Source organism: Cygnus olor, chromosome 12 (genome assembly GCF_009769625.2).
Source record: "Cygnus olor isolate bCygOlo1 chromosome 12, bCygOlo1.pri.v2, whole genome shotgun sequence".
NCBI classification, from domain to species: Eukaryota; Metazoa; Chordata; class Aves; order Anseriformes; family Anatidae; genus Cygnus; species Cygnus olor.
The window spans coordinates 6,792,316-6,812,275 of NC_049180.1; the positions used below are offsets into that span (position 1 = coordinate 6,792,316).

The following is a 19,960-nucleotide window of genomic DNA, read 5'->3' on the forward strand; positions in this document are numbered from 1 at the left end:
AAACAGAAAGCATTTACGTGTCTTACAGGTATCTAATGAACTACATACCTTCCAAACATTGTCAAAGGCGTCATTTATATTCCCATTCCAAGATTTTTTTTTTTTTGATCATGCTTCAGATAGATTAGGAAAAAGACCAACTTAGTCTTTCATTAGCATAGGTTTTCTCTGCTGTAGATTGTGAACTTGGGATACAACATAGTCATCTACGTGAACTGTTGTGCATCCTGCATCTGTGTACAACGAACTTTGTGAAGAATTTAGGGGACATTACTTGCTTTTCCATTTTTACTTGTGTGTTAGATTAATGATATAGACATGAGACTTGAATGCATACTAAGTAAGTTTGCAGGTGATACTAAATTAGGAGGAGATGTTGACTCCCCCGAAGGCAGGGAGGCCTTGCAGAGAGATCTTAACAAACTAGAGGGCTGGGCAATCACCAACTGCATGAAATTTAACAAGAGCGAGTGCCGGATTCTGCACCTGGGATAGGGCAACCCTGGCTGTGTGTACAAACTGGGGGACAAGAGGCTGGAGAGCAGCCCCATGGAAGGGGATCTGGGAGTTTTGTTTTATGGCAAACTGAGCCAGCAGCATGCCTTGGCAGCCAGCAGGGCCAACCGTGCCCTGGGATGCCTCAGGCACAGCTCTGCCAGCCGGCCGAGGGGAGGGATTGTCCCGCCCTGCTCTGTGCTGGGGTGGCCTCACCTCGAGTGCTGTGTGCAGCTTTGGGTGCCACAATATAAAAAGGACATAAAGCTATTAAGAGTGTCCAAGGGGGGTGAGCACAGATAGTGAAAGGCCTAAAGGGGAAGATGTATGAGGAGTGGCTGAGGTCCCTTGGTTTGTTCAGCCCAGAGCAGAGCAGGCTGAGGGGAGGCCTCATGGCAGCCTGCAGCTCCCTCACAAAGGAAGCGGAGGGGCAGGCACTGAGCTCTGCTCTCTGGGGACAGCGACAGGACCCAAGGGAACAGCATGGAGCTGGGACAGGGGAGGGTCAGGGTGGGTGTTAGGGAAAGGTTCTGCACTGAGAGGGTCGTTGGGCACTGGAACAGGCTCCCCAGGACAGTGGGCATGGCACTGGGCTTGCTGGAGTTCAAGACGGGTTTGGACAATGCACTTCAATGTATGGTTTAATTTTCAGGAAGTCCTGTGTGGAGCCAGGAGTTAGACTTGGTGATCCTTACGGGTCCCTTCCAACTCAGGATATTCTATGATTCTGTTCTATAAATTTATTATCTATGTGAATTATTCAGGATAATGGGGATTTGGGATTGTCAGGTAGCGGAAATCAGACATCATATAGGTATTGTGAGATCTCAATGCAGAGATTCCCCAGGAACTCTGTGTTTCGTTCAGTTTCCGTGCAGTTTAGCAGTGACTCTATTACAACTGGACTTTGTGCAACCTCTCTGTGTAGCCCCACTTCTGAGAGCTCTTACTAGCTCAGACCCAGTGTACAGAAACATCCAAGAAATCCTTTTCCTTTTATTGGATTGCCAGCCCAGAGACACAGCCATATGGGAAAAATGACAAATTAGAGAAATAATTTCCATTCGGGGCTGGAAGGAGGCTTCCAATGCTTCCTACAACTTACTAGAATACTGCAAACTTCAACATTGAAATAGTCCTATATGCAAAACTTTCTGTAGCACCTTCTGAGTAATATAATATATGCAAAATAGAATTTCAAAACTGGTATCTAAAAAACAGGAATAAATGAGTATATCCAACAAATAATTTTTGTGGTGACCAATTATTCTGTCAGTTCTAAATGTAACTTGTCACAAAGTATGACATGAATTTGTTGTTCCTTTTCCATGGTTTACTTCAGGGCTTATTTGAAGGTAATAAAAGGCTTTTCCTTCTTTTTGAAGCATATGTCTCATTCTTGGATTTTGGGCATAGATACTAATTTATGTGCTTTGTTGAACATCCCTGGATAAACTGCTTTACTGCTATCCAAAGAGAAGAAGACTCGGTGCTACAAATTTTCTCTCACAAGCCTGTATTACAGGGACTGTCCTAAAGTGCCTTAGTCATAGTCATAACTTTGGGACACATTCTAACACCTTTATTTAACTGACATTGCAGATGGCTCCAGATGTATACTCACTGCATATGGAGGTAATCTGCCTGTACAACACTGTGTATACATGGACCCTGTATATAGTCTTATAAGATTGGTTGCAAATTCTGTCTGAAGAGCAATTTACCTGCACTATCAACAAGCTGCACTGTTAGATACATGCCAAAGGCAGACCAGGGTCTTCTCTTGTTCCAAAAGCTAAAGAAGGCAAGTAGTTTTTTTTTCAACCTTTGAATGCTTTTTTTTTTTTTTTTTTTTTTTTTTTTTTTCTTGTTTGGAATGCTTACAGAAGAAGAAAATTAAGCCATATTTCATAGTGGTATAACTGTGGATGCAGTTAATTAGCACGAGGAAAAAATGATCCTAAAAGTAATGTTGGAAATGAAGCATGGCTGAATAGATGATAATGCTTTTGCTGGCTGTGCGACAAGCCCTAGTACACGATGTCTAGTCTGTAGTTTCCACCACTGAGCAACTCATTGCAATAATTCATGTAAAACAATACAATTTTATCATTCTTCCAATAAAATTAATTACAAACTGGGCTTGTAGTGCAACATTTATGTGCTGGCCTCTATGCCCCAAAGGTCACTGCATTGTCTGCATAAAATGTTTGAATCATTCCTGAAAGAAGAGTAATGGGATGAAAACATCTCTGGATGTGTTTGTTTCCCTAGAGTGTAGGAGCTCTCGAGTATTCAACCATAGCAGTGTACCAGATGGTGAGCAGCCAAGCCACAATAATGGGATGAGAATCTCTAATGTTAGCCTTGGCTTCAGTCTTACTTCCATCTGCAATGTAACAATAGGTGTTCAGCTTCATTTTAACTAAATGGTTTTATTTCCTAAAGCAAATAATGTGTCTGTGTTAAGATAGTATGAACTGCCATCACTATGCCTGAAAATCTGGTTCTGCTGAAATCAGTGGCAAGACTACTTAATTTCAGTAGAACTGAGACTTCATCATTCATCATTTAAATGTCAAAATGTCAAATCACAGCAGTAGACTTCTGTGCTTTGAACAGTATCAAAAGGATTCTGGACATTCAGTTATTAGCACTGGCAGCACTGAAATTAGGCCTTATTGTGAATGCCAGTATATGAACATTCACTATATGGTTATCTTTGTGCCTAATCATTTGCAGTTTTAAAGGGGTTCATAGCACTTCTAGTAAACAAATAATTCTTAAGCCTCAATCTTTGCAGATAGTATGGGAATAGAATCATTTTTTTCCCTAGTATAAACTATGCTAGAAGAGAAAAGTTTATGCTGAATCTTCATCCCACCATTTAGAGAAGAAATACAAAGTGGAATTCATGCAAAAATATCACAAAAGTGGAGGCAGACTCAACTGCAGGCTGGTCTTGCCAACCCAAACAGGAAGCACTGCAGTCACTTTGGCACGGCGTTCGCTCCCAGCTTGCTGAGTCAGCTGAGAACAGGGCATCCATCCACTCTCCTCTCTAGCAACACGCACACTGATGGCATGGCACTTTGGCAGTGGGGACATGTATCATGTACATGGAAGTGCTGTCAGAATACTAGTTCTGCAGCTAACAGAATTTACCTGCTATCCAGCTTAGACAAGGCAAGTGGTAGGTGTAAGGATGACATCCCATTGGGAAAATACTGTCATGAACAACAACTTTTTTTCTCTTTGCCCATCAGCTGGAGTTGCTGTTTCCAGACCATGATAAAATGCTTTACTTTTGTTTTGCAGCAGAAATACCTGCATTCCTACATCCTGTCACACAAACATTCACAAAGACACTTTCATTGCTGCCTCTTCAGTTGAAGTCAAGGAATGAAGTATAGTAGCATCAATATGCTCATAAAAAGAAAAAGTTATTATCAGTGTAGGAAGAAGATCATTCTCTCTGTGCAAAGTTATTTTGCGTGTTAACCAGCAAAATCACATCTTACCTCAATTTCTGAAGTGGGGGGAAAAGGAATTCTGCTTGCTGTATAAAATCTGAAATGGTTTCCCTCTGAATCATCTGGGAGTCACAGGACTGGAATGACTGGGTCAGGAGAGGAGAGACCATTCTGGTTTGGCATGAAAGGAGAGAGAGATAAGGGACATGGAAAACATTGAGATGTCTGAATAAACAAGGGCCAAACCTCAGCTGGAGTAAATCTGAAAAGATGCAACGATGAATTCAGTGACATCTACTCTGGTTTACTCTACGCCCATGGACTATCCAGGGCTTGACTGATCTAAATCCCGTAGTGATTCTTTTAAAGTTTATTCGATCACTAATTATTTGGTGTATCTAAGTGACTGACTGTCACTTTGTGAGGCTTTTTAAGAACGGAGTTTACCAAGAAACCACGGGATTAAGGGTAACATTCTTTTAGGCTGTTTGGTGTCAGTGCTGTTCTTTTTTCTTTGAGGTTTACTTTGTTCCACAGCTGTGGTTTTATTGGGAAAAGTCTTTGCTTTACATCTGTTTTTTCCTTGCCTATTCCTCATGATATATGTTGGAAAACATAACTGTGTTAGCATTTTGCAAGTGAAAAGTGTGTGCCCTGTTGGGAACCTTCCCCCAAACTTGCTAGAGTGCAGGAATCACAAATCCTACTCAGACCTCTGATTTTATAAATAGTGGACAAAGTACAAAAGGCAAAAACTAAACAAACCTGAACATAAGTTTAAAAGCTATAAACCCAAACAGTCAATAAATCAAATGATAAGATTCCACAAGATGAAGAATTCATGAATAACAAGCATGTCAGTTCACTTGGTAGCATGTTGGAAATGTGCCTCCTCCTGCAACTGGTAATCAAATCCACCTGAACTAGTGGTTTATGACTTAAATAATGAGAAATATTTTCCAGTTACTGTATTAGAAGCTAGATTAGAGAAATCAAAAAGAAAGGCTTTACTACTCAAGAAAATAAGAAGAGAAAGTTGTGTTTTCACAGACGTTTCCTTTGCAGTAAATCAACATTTGCCTCCTTTTTGTGTCCTCTTCACTTATGGGGGAAGAGGTTACCTTTCATTTATCAGAGGCAGCAAGATATTTCTGGTCTTGCAAATGCTGCTGTAAACTAGATGTCTCTCAAATGGAGTCTAATTTCTCATTACCTTCCTAACCTTTCAACCTTTGCTGTTTCCAAAATGAGGAATTTCGAGATGCAAGTTCAGAAGTGAACTGCATCCTTTCAACAGTCCTCTCTGTTTAGTCAGATAAGAACATCTGTGCATTTTTAAGGGAGACTTTCCAAAGTGTTAGTGATCCATTGAATATTTTTCAGTTGGCAAATGGCAAGTATTCCCAAATCTGGGCCTCAGTGCATGTTTTCTTGAAACTTCATATTTTTCTTTAATTTCTAGTTGCTTGTTGGTAAGAGACAAAAAGTTAGCTGCAGAGGAATACTTCTTGTGGCTTAACTTTATCATCATGCAAAACTGGATGAAGTGCAGTTAACATAATGTAGAAGAGATGCTGAGCACAACTCATCCACAAAAGCTGCAAGCCCCCAAAAGAAGGCTGCAGTGTTATTCTTAAAATTCATTGCCCTTTCAACTCTGTTAATTACTCCCCTGAAAGAATGCAATTGTTAGAACAGTATATTGTTTGCGAGATTCACAAACAGAACTTAAGCCATACTAAAATCTCTCATTGTGACAGCAAAACTGATGGAATTGATGCTGTGAGCTCTACATCCTGTCTGCCTCCAAGGACTGGAAACTGCTAGTGGTTGTCTCAGTTAATCATAAGAAAACATGCAGTATCACAGGTATCAGTGTATGGTAGCAATTGTTTATTGGTGATTTTTCACCTGTAAGTATCATATTTTACTTAGCTATTTATTTGAATATTTTGATTTAAGTAAATCCTTTAATTAGATTAAAGTCTGAATTAGGTTTAATTGCCTCAAATTTCTAGGTGTTTTCCAGTGAACTGAAAAAAATATGAAATAATATGGCTTGAATAGGAGAGAGGCATGGAGTGAAAGGTATCTCAGGATCCCTGAAAACATCTGCACTTTTACATAGTGATAGGAGAAAGCATTATTGCTGATGCCTGAAGAACGGACCAATTTGGAGAGAAATACCTTTCATGGGCAAATGGGAAAAAAAGCCTGTTTTCTATCCACTGTCAATGTAAGTTAAGATCAATCATGCAAACAATTATACTTCAAGAACTACCAATGTGAATAAATATTCCCATCGTTAAATATTGAAGGTTTAATATGGAAGTAGGCTTTAGGCATCAAAATCTTAAAGGAAAGGCAGTACCCACACTTCTTTGTCAGCTGCCTGCTGTGGTACTATTTGGTTCAGGCATGCTCTGCCTTGCTATATCTCGTGAGAGACTACAAAATGTATTCATTAGAAAATCTGAGCAAAATAATAATAATAATAAAAAAAAAATCCTGCAAATTTTTCAAATAAGGAAAATAGTAACATGTAGCAAGCTCTTTTAGTTGTTGTTTGTTGGTGTTTTCTTAGACCTTTTACAAGCTTTGGTAGGGACGTATGAGAGAGGGAAGTTATGGCACCTCCAGATCTGAAGTAATATTTAAACTTAGTGAAAGATCTGTAACATGTAGTCTGTTTTATCATCATGTGGATCTGTGACTATCATCTGCCTTTGGAAAGGGACATGATATAAAGGATGATATAAATGTAAATTTGTATAAGTTACTTTCTAGTAAAAAAAACTTTACTGAAGCAGACTTTATAGCAATGAAAATTGGCTTAATCTTTACCATGCCAAATGCTCAGTCCAAACCCAACTATTCTTTCACTTTGTTGGGTTCTACAGACATGTTTCCCAACCATAATTTATGTTATTAAGTACCAAACCTTGAACTATTTAATTGAAATACGGTATCACTTTCCCCTGCAATTTTTATTTTAATTTCATAGCTGCTTGTATTTGTTTTGTAGAACAGTGTTGCTGAGTCAGATTTGTTTAAGGATAAATGCTTGCAAGGAACATTTCTTGAGGAAGTGTTTCCATTATCAAGGGATATGTTTTGATGTAGACACGTTAGAGTAAATCTGAACTCAAGAAAAGAAAGAAAGAAAGAGCAAACTTCTAATCTGTGTGGTGGTATGACGGGCTCAGGTCAGGTCAGAACAAAAGCCCATTTGGTTTCATTTGCTCATAGTTCATACGACTACATTTCTGGCTTTTACCTTTTTACATACAGAAGTCCCAGTCTGTTGATTTAATTTCTAAACCACTATGCTGGGAGGGGATCAAGCAAAGAGCCATCTCTTTCCAGGCCTGCACACCATTTCAGTGAACTTAAAATGATGTCAGCATCTTCAGGAAGTAGAGACCCAGAGATATATATGAGTAAGTCAGGGCCTGCAGACCTGTCTGCTGTTGTCTGGGCCAAGTCCTTATACGGCTATCCCGGGCTTTTAGCTTACTTCGTCTACCAATGAACCTTTTAATTTCTTTTCTTAAAAAAGACTCCTCAGCTCATAGTGAAAGGAGCAAAAATACAATCAGAATTTTCACTTCTAAATGTTTTTTGTTGTTTGAAAGAAAACCAGCAACAACTGAAAGATAATAGCTTGTGGTAGATGCTTAAGAACAAAACAAACATACAGTGATACATTCCCAGATATTCAGCTGCCAAAATTATTTTATATTCAGGGAACTTCTAAGCCAAATGATCATCTTTGTGTTCAAAAGCCTTTATTAGATGTTTCTTCAATGAATTTGTTCAATTCCTTGCAAACCCTAGCAATCTTCCAACATCCACATCCTGTGGCAAGAAACTCCATGAGGCAGTCTTTTAGTCTGATGATTGTGCTGCTATTGTATTTCTAAAATGCATGGAAATTAACAGCTCTGTTACATTTTCCTGCCCATTATCTTAACACAGGAAATCACTCAGATACTGCTCAAAGCACTAAGCAAGATTCTTGGCTGATACAAGTTGAAATCAATGGAACTGTGATAATTAATGAAATTGTATGATATTGCTGCTCTGCCAGTGCAGTCTTGAGTCTGAGACTGTTTTTTTTTTTTTTTTCCACCTTTTCATACAACTCACCTACAGAAATTTCCATTCACTTGGCTGTGTGCCACTCCGCTGGTACTCCCAGGGGGAAATAGCTGGGTGAGTCCCCAGGTGTAGAGAGTGTTCATGGGCAAACTGACCTTCTGGCAGGGCTGTGCCCGGCCTGGTGATCTAATCTATTCTGTCTGATTTTGGAGTGCTTTCAAATGGCAAATATGTAGGACGTAAGGTGAAACTAAGTCTTTCTTAAATAATATTTTTTTGGCATAATGACAAATTACATCTACAGAAGGTCTGTGTTCTGGTTTGACCTGGAGATTAAGTCCAGGGAGCACTTTAGGCTACAGTAAGATTCTTGGTATCTCTCAGGTCAGGTATATATAAAAAAGCATCTCATTTCACAGAATTCCTCCTTTCTACTCTGGTTTCTTTAGGATGGAACTTCCATTTCATCCTCATCACATACATTTAGGATGTAACTATGTGCAGGGATAATAACGCCTTGAGAAGGTGCTTTGTCAAGGCAGGTTCGTTCTGTGAGATGCATCTGGAGGGCTCTCCTAGAAAGACCTCATTGATGACACCAATGCAGATAGCACCTTTGTAAGTGGAGTTAGGGGTGGAAAGAGCATATCAGTGTAAGCATATTTTGGACAGCTAATACTTTAAGGATTTCATGCAGGACTGCATAATGTATGGATAGCTAGGTGCACAACACTGACTGCCGATAGACTGCCACTGACTGCAGCATCAATATGCTTAATGCTGGCTAACTGCCCAAGGATGTAGTCTTTTTGGACAAATTTTGCAGCATGTGATGCTATATTTTGAAGCAGCTATTGACCTGGGTCATAGCTGACTGAAAACTAAACACTTACCTTTTAGCCTGGAAGTTCTGCCTTCTATTTTACAGAAACTCAGCACATAAGTCCTACCCGTCTTGCTTCCTCACGGTTTCAGTTGCTTGTAATTATGAGTGTCAGATCAACTTTTCCCTTTATTTTCTCAGCAGAAAGTTATTTGTGGAAAAATATATTCCTGATATCTGGCTGTGGGATGGATCATATTCCAAATACAAAGGATGACCTAGTTTCAGTATGTGATGTGGCAGTTTTCCTCAACTCTGACCGTATTTCAGTAGCACTTAGCACCCTCACCTAACTCCTGCCCACAAGCTTTTTCCCACTACAGGAGTGATCATTTTCAGTACAAAAATATCCCTAACAAAATGACAGATTGCCCACATTACTGCTTTTTAATGAAGCAGACTCTCTAATGTAAAATAATCAGCGTGGTTTTTGGTTTGGCTCAGACTTACAATAAAATATTGAGTAGTAAAATGGTAGGTCAGAGATGCCTGAGTAATACTAAATTGTGCATGCCTATCACATTTTATTCCTGTAATTGAAGAGTTGCTCTGTTTTAACTTCTAGCAGGGGCTGTTTACCTTATTGGCAAATGTCCATTCCAGGTCTTATCTGTGCTGATTTTCAGAGGACAGGGCTCATTATACCTTGCTTCTCATTTATGATCATAACTTGTATTTTTAGTTAAACTTGGGCATCTTGTACATTCAGCTCCAGACACCTTTAGTAATGCTTTCTGTAGCAGACAGGATGAGGGCTTTCATGGTGCCTCAATAACAGACTGCCTAGTGACAGTCTGTTAAGACACCATGTAGATGACAGAGTGCTACACTTGTCACTTACTTGTGCACATGAATGTTAGCTACGGGGATTCCAAGGAGCTTCTTTCACTTGAACAAACAATAGCACTCACCAAACTGTTGAAGTAGGAAATGCAGTTACCGAGCTTGTCATACAGGTCCTAAAAAATCATGGCAAACTTTTAAAGCTGTTTCTGGCTTGAAAGCCTGTTCTACTTCTTGAAAAAGGGCTAGATCACTAGTTTCATGTTCAGTCCTTAAAAGTGCTGAGTACATCCAGTCAGTAACTAAGATCCGTTCTGTCCTCTGCATGTAAATTTTTCAGAAATATGCAAGACTAAGTCTTAAGTTAAAGCCTCATCAAATAATGCATGCTGGCAATGTCTTCAAGGGTGAGCATACATCTTTTGAAGAACACAACAAGCTCTATGTAGTTCTTAAGGTCTTCATAAGCCCTCTGTTTTTCACATGATGACTATGACAGTTGAAAGAGTCACCCTTTCAGAGCAACAAGATGATATGTCTATCTTGTTTCACAAAGCTGTTAACAGGGAATCTTCTGTCAGTGCAAATATTTTTAATTTTTCTGACTTTACTAGCCTGGCCTAGATTACTTGTAGTGATAGTAAGTGTGTTTTGAAGGTGGTCATTCGTGTGGCAGAATAAGTTCTTGTTTATTGAGCTGATAGATCAGCCTTTATTTAATTTACAGAACAGCTGCAAAAGTAATTACTTGGGTATGTTGAACAGTTAGGTCTAATGAAGGGGGATTTCTAATGACAGTTACATTCTGAACTCATTCTTACTCATACAGCAATAACCAGAGCCTTGAAAAATTTAGGACAACTTTACAGGAACCATCTTGTGAAAGCTATTTTAAAGAGTAAATTTTGCTGAAAATCTTTCAGTGGGAAGGACTCCTTTTTTTGCTCCTTCTGCAGACATACATGGATTATTAAGCAGCAGAGGGACAAAAATAGGTTAAACTATTGTCCATTTAATGACTAATATGTTATGCATATTGTTGAATGATATAAATGCAAGAAAAATAGTAGGAGTTTACTTATTCAGATGGGAAGAAAGCAAAATAATAAGAAGAAAGTATTTGCACAATAACAAAGGAAACAAAATATGGATACCTGGTGATTTGCAGAACATGTTGTCAAAAGATATGGGTCATGACCTCAAACATTAATAAGCATTTTGTGTCCTTGCTCCATACCAGTGGACACGCAAGCTCTTTTGTTACCTTTTTCTCTCATGTTCAATAAAATAATATCACAGTAAAATACAAGACCTTTGTGTCTTGTTGAGAATCATGCAGGTGGCTGAATAGAATTCTGTATACAATCTGAACTCAGTTTCTGGGGAGATGATTAGTGTCAATGGTGCAGAAAAGAAGTGGACTGGGGAAGCTGTCTTGGGAATTAGGATAAGAAAATGCCACAGGCAACAAATTATGCAAGTGGAGGAAGGAAAGATGAGTGTGGACTTGAATTTTGAGTGGACAATATAGACAATTTGGGTGTAGTGAGAGAGGAGAGAATAAGAAATAAAAAGCACTTACATAGCTTCAATATATATTTATCTTGTTGGATCCTCAGAACTTGAGGGCTCTTGTCTCTTGTTCCTCTTTTTTCTTTTCTTTTTTTTTTTCCCCTATAAATAAATAAATAACTCATAGACTGCCAAACTCCAATGGTGCCCGCAAAATCTGTCTATTGACTTTAGTAGAAGTGGAATTATCTGCACATTTTTAGTTTGTAAGTACTGCAGTGCAATAATGATTTAAATAGTTTTATGCCTAAACTGACTGTCATTGAGCCATTTCATCCTGTTTTATGATCATTGTATGTTTACAGGTTGGATGATTAAATGTACTGTTTTCTGCTTTTCAGAATGTTTCATTCAGACTGCCTTACTATGGAATCTATCTATTTTTTCAAGCCATATATTTTAAAACATTATTGTCTTCATTCCACCTTACGACATTTTTATGTTTGAACTCATTTTTTAACAATTTATGATGAATGTGATTCTGTTGCTTCATAAAAATTATGTTTTTATATGATTTAGACTGATGCCCTAAATAGCACTTATACCAGCACTGATGCTGAGGTCTAGTCATTCTGATCATCAGCATCAGTCACTATAGGGCAACTCCAAAGTAGGTAAGTTTTGTGCAGCTCATATTGGCTCAGTAATGTGTCACACAAGGAATTTGAACAAAAGCCCAGCTTTCCAGTATCCGTGGTAAAGGCAAACTCGGACTGGAAACAGATTTGAAGTGCAATTCTGATAACTCCTATCAGAGAAGGAAAACAGTGAATGTCCACTGTTGTCAATGATGACAGTCAGCTTTTTCCTTCTGAATTAATTTTGAGTCTGAAATCTTGTTTTGACTTCATAAAGTCCAAATACCATAGTATTTTCTTATTCTGGTTCTTCAAGGTCCATTAGGACCTTGGGTATATAGTTCTATAGTTTTTGTTGTGATTTTGTTATATTGGGTTGATTTGTTACTTATTCTTCCCTTACAGAAGAGTATGTGCATTTCCTATATCAGTTGATGTTTGCAAAGATGTATCATTTTAAAAATCAAGATTAATTGGTTTTGTTTGAGGGTTTTGATGAACATGTAATTTAGATGCTAATAAAGAACAATGAGCCATGAGGGTTGCTGTATACTTCTCTCTCTGTGGATGATGATTTTTTAAGACAACATATTTCAATTAGCTATTAAAATGCTTTGTTGGTAGCTTGAAGAGCATATACCATGAACTCTTGAAAATCTCTTTCATCATTGTACTCTTTAAATTATCTTTAAAGATCAGGCCATGTTATCTTGACAGTGACATCAATGAGAGATTTACATGGTTGAGGCAAGCAACATTTGACTTTAAATCATCCCAACTAAAAGGGTAGATTGGTGTAAGGGTAGTTGAAAAAAACTCCTCTTAGGTTTATTACACTGTGAGGTCAATTTTATATTACTTGACTCAAGCAGATTCTTACATAAAGTCCAAGAAATTTAATGGAGAGACTTCCATTTGGGGCCATTGGGCATTTCTGGATTTTATATAATGGAGAGGATTTCAGTGGCTTAGTGAGCTTTGAGTATGCAAAATGTATATGCCTAAACCTATATTAACATACTGTTATATTTCACCACTTTTCATGTAAACATCTTTTCAAATTAGAGCCAGCAGATGACCTTTCTTAGTTGAAAACCTTTAAGAAACTTCTGACCCGAAGTTTCTTTTTCTTAGCTCAGTGTTTGTTGTGTGAAAAACAAGACAATGTTTTGTGAGGTGAATGGCGTATATTCCATGTGAATGATTATGCGGTTGTTCTATAGAGAACATTTTCTGTGGATTCAGCCTAATGAAACATATGCTTCCTATTAGATCAAATACATTTTTTAACAATAACCATTTCATCATTATGAAAACGTTTAGATGTTTGCTTTATAATTTATATCCTTCTTTCAAATGTCACCTCTTAAAACTCATAATCATTTTATGAAAAAATATTTCAGCTCTTTTAACAATTATTGCTGAAAACAAAGGAAACTCAGTCATATGTATTCCGTCCCAAACTGTGTTTGACCTCTTTCAGAACTAATAGATTATTTTTTATAAGAATAAATAAATAAATATATATATGTAACATTCATCTACTACTCAATTCCATTATTCTTCCTTAATTGCCTTCTGCAGTTGTTCTGTCTGTATCTGCCACTCTGTCTTTTTCTGCTAGTAAAATAATCTAGGAGTCTATTAAGCAGAAGAGGAATGAAGCATACAAAGGACACAAGTACGCTCTGGCTTTCTTTGTCTGTAAAGTAGTTGACAAGTGGGATATGCAGGGCAGGAGTGAAGCACATACTAGAATAGTGTGTGAAACCTGGGAGTTTTCACTTCATATTTAGGAAGAAAGGTAAATTATGCTTTAGGAATTGCAAGTTTCTCTTTTCTGGCATGAGTCCTCAGGATTTCAGATAGGAGGTTCAGGAAATGCATTTTGTATTTTTCTCTCCTTCCTTTTATTTCTTTATTCTTGTTGGTCTGAGTTCCCACTTTACTCAAAGGGCAATGTGTCAAGACTTTCCAATTTCCTTTCTACTTTGAATTTTGTCTTCACTACAGTTGACTGCAAAACAATTTTGGTGTCGTCTCAACATTGCTGAGAACAGGGGGATGATCCCTCCCCAACCCTGCTGGCCACACTACTTCTGATGCAGTCCAGGATGCCACCGGCCTTCTTGGCCACCTGAGCACACTACTGGCTCATGTTCAGCTGGCTGCTGACCAGCACCCCCAGGTCCCTTTCCACTGGGCAGCTTTCCAGCCACTCTTCCCCCAGCCTGTATGGCTGCATCGGGTTGTTTTGACCCAAGTAAGCACCCCGGCTGAAAGCCATGCCACCAGACTCAGCCCATTGATGTAGCCTATGCAGATCCCTCTGCAGAGCCTTCCTACCCTCAAGGTATCATCTGCAAATTTACTGAGAGTGTGCGCAATCCCCTCATCCAGATTATTGATAAGAATGTTGAACAAAACTGGCCCCAGTACTGAGCCCTAGGGAATGCCACTGCTGTCTGGGTTGTCTGATTGCGGGGGAACATCCTCACTGAAACATACCGCATGAAACTTTTGTCTTTCCCTGGAAAGTGAAAGATACTGTAGTAGAGATCCATTGTTATTTTTAAATAGCATCTTATACCTACCAGTCCTATGCACAACAGAAATCCTTCATTATGTGAATAGTTCTGCAGATTCAGTAGCACTGATTACATAATAGAAACTGCTTACCTGAACAAAGAGTTCGGGTTAAGGTACGTTAATTTTTCCTTTGCCAAATAACAGAAGTAGGAGCTTATCTGAAATGAATTTTAACTCAGTTCTCCCTTGCTTCCCACACTTCTCTATGCTTGTCTACACTCAGTAGCTGCAACAGTAATGCATTTAGCATGAGTACAGCATTAAACACTGAAAAATGCTACTCATTTGTAACTGATTCTCAGTCCTGCTTTTACTCTACCTGACACATTCGCTGTGTATTTGCCCAGATAGGTGGGACAAATAGTAGCAGGCATTAAGTAACAGCTATCTTCTTGATTCTTAGACTAAATCTGTACTATCAGTTAGGCTTAGTGATGCTTACTGATGTTCTTTTCAGCTTAAGAATGCCCAAATGCTTTACCACAAGGCAATATGATGAAGAATTATTATATGTCAAATCCCCCGTTTCTGGTATGACTTTGTCAACATACATTGAATAAATGATATAATCTTTATAATGCCCTTTTTTCAGTGTCCTTTACCCTTTATTCAGTGTTACTGGGGGACTGAGAAGTTGGTTTGGCAGAGCTCTTTTTATAATTTGATATAGATCTGAATTCAGCAGATATGCTCACCATGGCTATTCTGGTTACTGTAGTCAATTTTAACATAATAAGGAATTGACTGCCTGTACCATTCATTAGCTTTGTAGCATTGTTGAGTCCTGTATATTGCAAAATAGATAATTAGACAGGGAAAATCTTAGAATACTGATTAAAAAAAAAAAACACAAATTTTGTTTGGACGAATGTTGATCATTATCTTGAATCTTTATAATGTAAACGTGTGAGTTACATACAGCATTTCAAAAAATGCTTCCAAGCACTTTCTAAGCATACCTGATAAACACTTTAGGAAGAATTTATTGTATGGGAGAGAAGAGAATTCCAATTATTTGTGCAAGTTACAGACTGGGAGATAAGGAGAATAGGAAAAAAAGAGGAGTAAAATATGGCCCTGCTTTGTTTTCCCTTTTTGATACAATTTGTTGTGGCTAGAAAGAATTTGGGGTTTCTGGATACTGCAAGAGGTTAGTGCATTTAGGTTTTGTATTCGAGTATTATAAATAGATGAGATTTATAAACATAAAACCAAACTAAAAATCACATGATGAAAGATTACCCATTGATTTTTTATTTCAAATTTATAAAAATATTTATAAAAATATAAAGGTCTACATATGTAGGTGCTGTTATGAGTCATTTGTATTTACCATATCAGTGTTTCTGTAATTTACCAGTCCATTAGAACAATTTAGTACAGGTGAAACACATTCTGTTATAGCAATTTCTCACTGGTGTGAATATTAAAGTAGTGTGAAACTCAACAATAGAATTAGTCTGGTGGGAAAAATGGTAAATCAGACTCAGGGTAGAACAGTCCATTCTATGCTTTACATATTCTCTGTTGAAGTTGGTATGAAAAATAATCAAGAATAATATGCAACTTCATTCCACCTTTCACTGAAAGACTGTGGCATGTTTGGCAGAATGTCTCCCAAGACTCTGTGAAAATGTGGTACTCATAGCTGCCCATTATCCTGCTTCACATTATAAGCAAATGTAAGTAAAAAGAAGTCAGGACATTTCCAAACTTGCACAAAGCATGATCTGGAATCTTGAGACCAGATTTATCCTCCACTTGAATTACATCAGAATAAATTTGGCTTTCATTTTGTTCTTGGTTTTAACTTGAGACTCTGGAAATGTTGAATCGCTGGAAATGTTTTCAAGTCTGAGTCTCAGTAATCACTTCGCTAATAATTAACACAATTGAGAGAGTTTTATGAGAAGACAGTTAAAATTATTGCATAGATTTAAGTTACACAGAATCATTCCCAACCAAACAAAGCTTTTAACGTATCAGTTAAGGATGATAATGTGGATTCCTCTGCATAGACAATGTACTTGCTAATGTCCGCTCTGATGATAGATCTTATAATTTGGTTAAATGAAGATTGGGAAATCAGTCCACATAAAGGCATTTTCTTCAGCAGCATGTATCTTAATTTGTGAAATTCAATAGCAGCAGAAGAAAACAAGTTCTTGATATTTCCTTGTATACATCCAATAAGAAGGATTGTATTGCTGTAGAGGCAAAAAATTGTACCAACAGACAATGTTACACAGTCAAACTGTTCATTATTTATCTATGGCCTAACATCTAACATTTGATGAATGAATTTACAACAAAATAAGGTTACTGGAGGTTGTTCAATTGTTTCATGTGGTTAGGACAGCTGTAGGCAATCTGTATAGGATCTTCTGCTATTAGAAACCTATACATGTTTAGGCAGCATATATTTCATTTATGATCTGCCAGAAAATATATTAAAACTGAAGATCACTATATGAATATTCCTCTATGACTGTTTACAGCGTAAGAGGAATTTCCCAAGATTTAAAGTAACCACAGTCATCTCATCTGAACATTTCATGAAAATTAAGTCTGTCTTGAATGTGTCTTCTACATTCAAAAAAGGTCACTTAATATAGATTGTATCACTCAGTTTGACCTGCTCTTAAATTCAAAAAAAAGTCTTTACATGTCTTGTACTCACGTGTAAAATCTCTAGTTCTCTTAAAGCATTGATTCAAGGCTTTGAATTTTAGTCTTTTAACCAACAAAGCCAGAACCGATTATCATGGTTCCAGCACTCCACATGGTGTTAAATGGAAATAAAAGTAGTCTGAGGTCGACTCATATGACAATCAGATACGTATGAAACTCAGCCCCAGAAATCAAGCTCTAACTCTTTCGCCCATCTTCCTCCAACTCCCCATAAGAGGTTTTCCAGACTTACGCTGATCCTTTCAGTTCTGCCACTCTTTAGCTTTGCATCTGTTGTCAATTATTTTGTCTTTGTCAGCTGTTCAAACAGAATCTAAAAATACACTAAAATATCCACTTGCAAACCTTTTTGCAAAGAAAGAGCCAGAAGGTTTTTGACAATGGTTAGCTCATCATTTATTCCAAACTCAGGAATGAACCTCCATCTTTCTTTCCTGTCCTGAAATCCTTATAAGTGAAAACATAATCTGACAGACAGCCTTGGAGGTTTGAAGTGCATGTGAGTAGAGAGGGCTTCTGACTTACATGGATATGCATAGGCAGAACTGTTTAATTTGAGAAACACAGACTTCCTTACAGATAAAAAATGTAACCAAGCTGAAGTAGCTTGGAATTTTAAGGATTTGCTAAGGACAGAAAGAAGTTATTTTTGCCCATTTCTGGTGAGCTTTTATATGAAGCAGAACATCATATTTCTGTCATAAAAGCATTATTTATAAACTAATTCCTATGCCATGACTTGCCAGAAACTATTCTGACATCCAGAGAGCTCAGGATACCGAAAGAAACCCATTAAACCATGCCATCTTGAGGGGCTGCGGTGGTTTTAGTTACAATCCACAAGATGGTACAAAAATGAGAAGCTACAGTCAATGTTGCCAAAGCCATCCATAGAGCTTGCTTTGCTCGCCTGGGGGGTTGAACAACTATTGCATTTCCACATGCATGTATGTTTGGGACTAACAGTTAAACAAATGTATTATGTTTGTTTGTATTTGGCTCTTAGCAGTACATAGGCTATGTGTTTCTGTAAAGATAGTAATTAGAAAATCATACCGCTACTGTTGTGCACGTGCTTTAAAATTGTGTGATGATTGTTATCTGTGGTGCAAAATCACCATAGTTATATACTCACTTCCTTCAGTGTAAATAAAATCTGAATTCATCTGACAAATGAAACCTCAGCCCAGCAGACATTTAAGCTTTAAAGTCCATGAAAATATTTGTTTGCTTGCATTTAAGTATATATTCAAATGTACTGGGGACTATGAATTGACTTCAAAAAATGTAAATTCACACAATGGTTGAGCTGTGTCTAGTCTTGCTTAACTCCAACTCACTGTGCTATGGAGTTGCCATAGCAGCTTTTAACTGGAATACTGTCAAAACAAATATATAAAAATGAAGTCTTGTAGCATCTTCAGAATAATTAGCAGTAATGTCACAACCACTGTAAAGTTTAAGGTATATATTTTCTTATGTTCCCCCAACATGCTGTTAGATGCTACATTTCACCGCCCTTCTTGGCAATTCCAGCAGCATCTCAAAGTAAAACTTCTGTATCCATGAGAAAAGTAATGCTTGTTACTGATCAACTGGACCAGAAGGAAAAGGCAGAAGTACAATGTCAGAGTGTAAAGCAAAACAAGGATACATTACATTAATTATGTGGAGATGTTAACTACATTACTTTGCTTTCATATATTCATCTACTATGTTTCATGCTGCAGATTTAGATGGGGCAAGGAGCACTCTCTTTGCTATACACTAATCTCAGCTGAAGATGGAACAAAAATCACCTTTTACTGATGTCAGCCATAAGAGCTTTGTTTATTTATTTGAAAATACTACGCCTACCATGCCAACTGAGGCAGCACAGCCACATTGAGGGTGACGAGCCAGGACCCTTTCCCCGTGCATGGCTACTGCGAGAGCTCATGTGGTTCATGCGAGAGCAAGTGACTTTCTAACACTGGAGCATTCCTAATTGCATGCAATACCATGCATATTCTACTCCTGTTGCTGAAATTTATTTGCCATTGTGTAACAGAGGATGCCTGCAGTTGGGTTACAAAACAGAAGGAGTTGTTAGATGGCTGTTAGAAGGGCGGAAGCCATTTCCTTCTTAAGTCTGTCAGGAAAGGCAGCAGAAATGCCTGAGGCCAGACAGAATGTTCTGTGGGGCTGATCTGGCTTGCAGACCATGTTTTAGCCACTAACTGTTGCATTTCATTTATTATCCTACTAAGTTATGCTTATATTCATGCTTTTATTCTTATCCTAATACTTCTGAGTTCAGCTGCTTGCTAAGGGAAAACAAAACTGCATGGATCTATGGATTCTGCACATAAGAATCCATCACATTATTTTGTTCTTTTTAAAATGTCATATCCTAGCATAATGAATGGGTTCCCATACAAAGAGTGAGCTAGTTTTACTTAGTATCCAGGTGATTGTCATTATTACAAATTCTTTTTATTCAAAGAAAACCACATTGCCATGCAGATTGCTAGTGCAGCATTTATTGGAATTATCATCTTTCCAGTTATGCATGTATGAGATGTTTGCTCAGTTTGCTTCAAGAATTTCTTGTTTTGCAAGTTCACACAAATCACCAGAAATGGCTCACTTAAAACATTCTTCAGAAGGGAAATGGTGATAACAGATGAATGCTTTTATAAACCTAGCTGGGGACAAAATCAGCTAACGGCAGCTTGGAACAGAGCAGATGCAGCTCAGATGGGAGTCTCTGGGCAAAGTTCACAGATGATATCTATGGGTGGATAAGTTACAGA

At 37.9% G+C, this 19,960-nt stretch overlaps 1 protein-coding gene across 1 annotated transcript in view; it reads left to right on the top strand.

Moving 5' to 3' along the window:
* ADAMTS18 (ADAM metallopeptidase with thrombospondin type 1 motif 18) overlaps positions 1 to 19,960 on the top strand; it is a 188,900-nt gene that overhangs the window by 18,644 nt on the left and 150,296 nt on the right. The window lies entirely within an intron of this gene.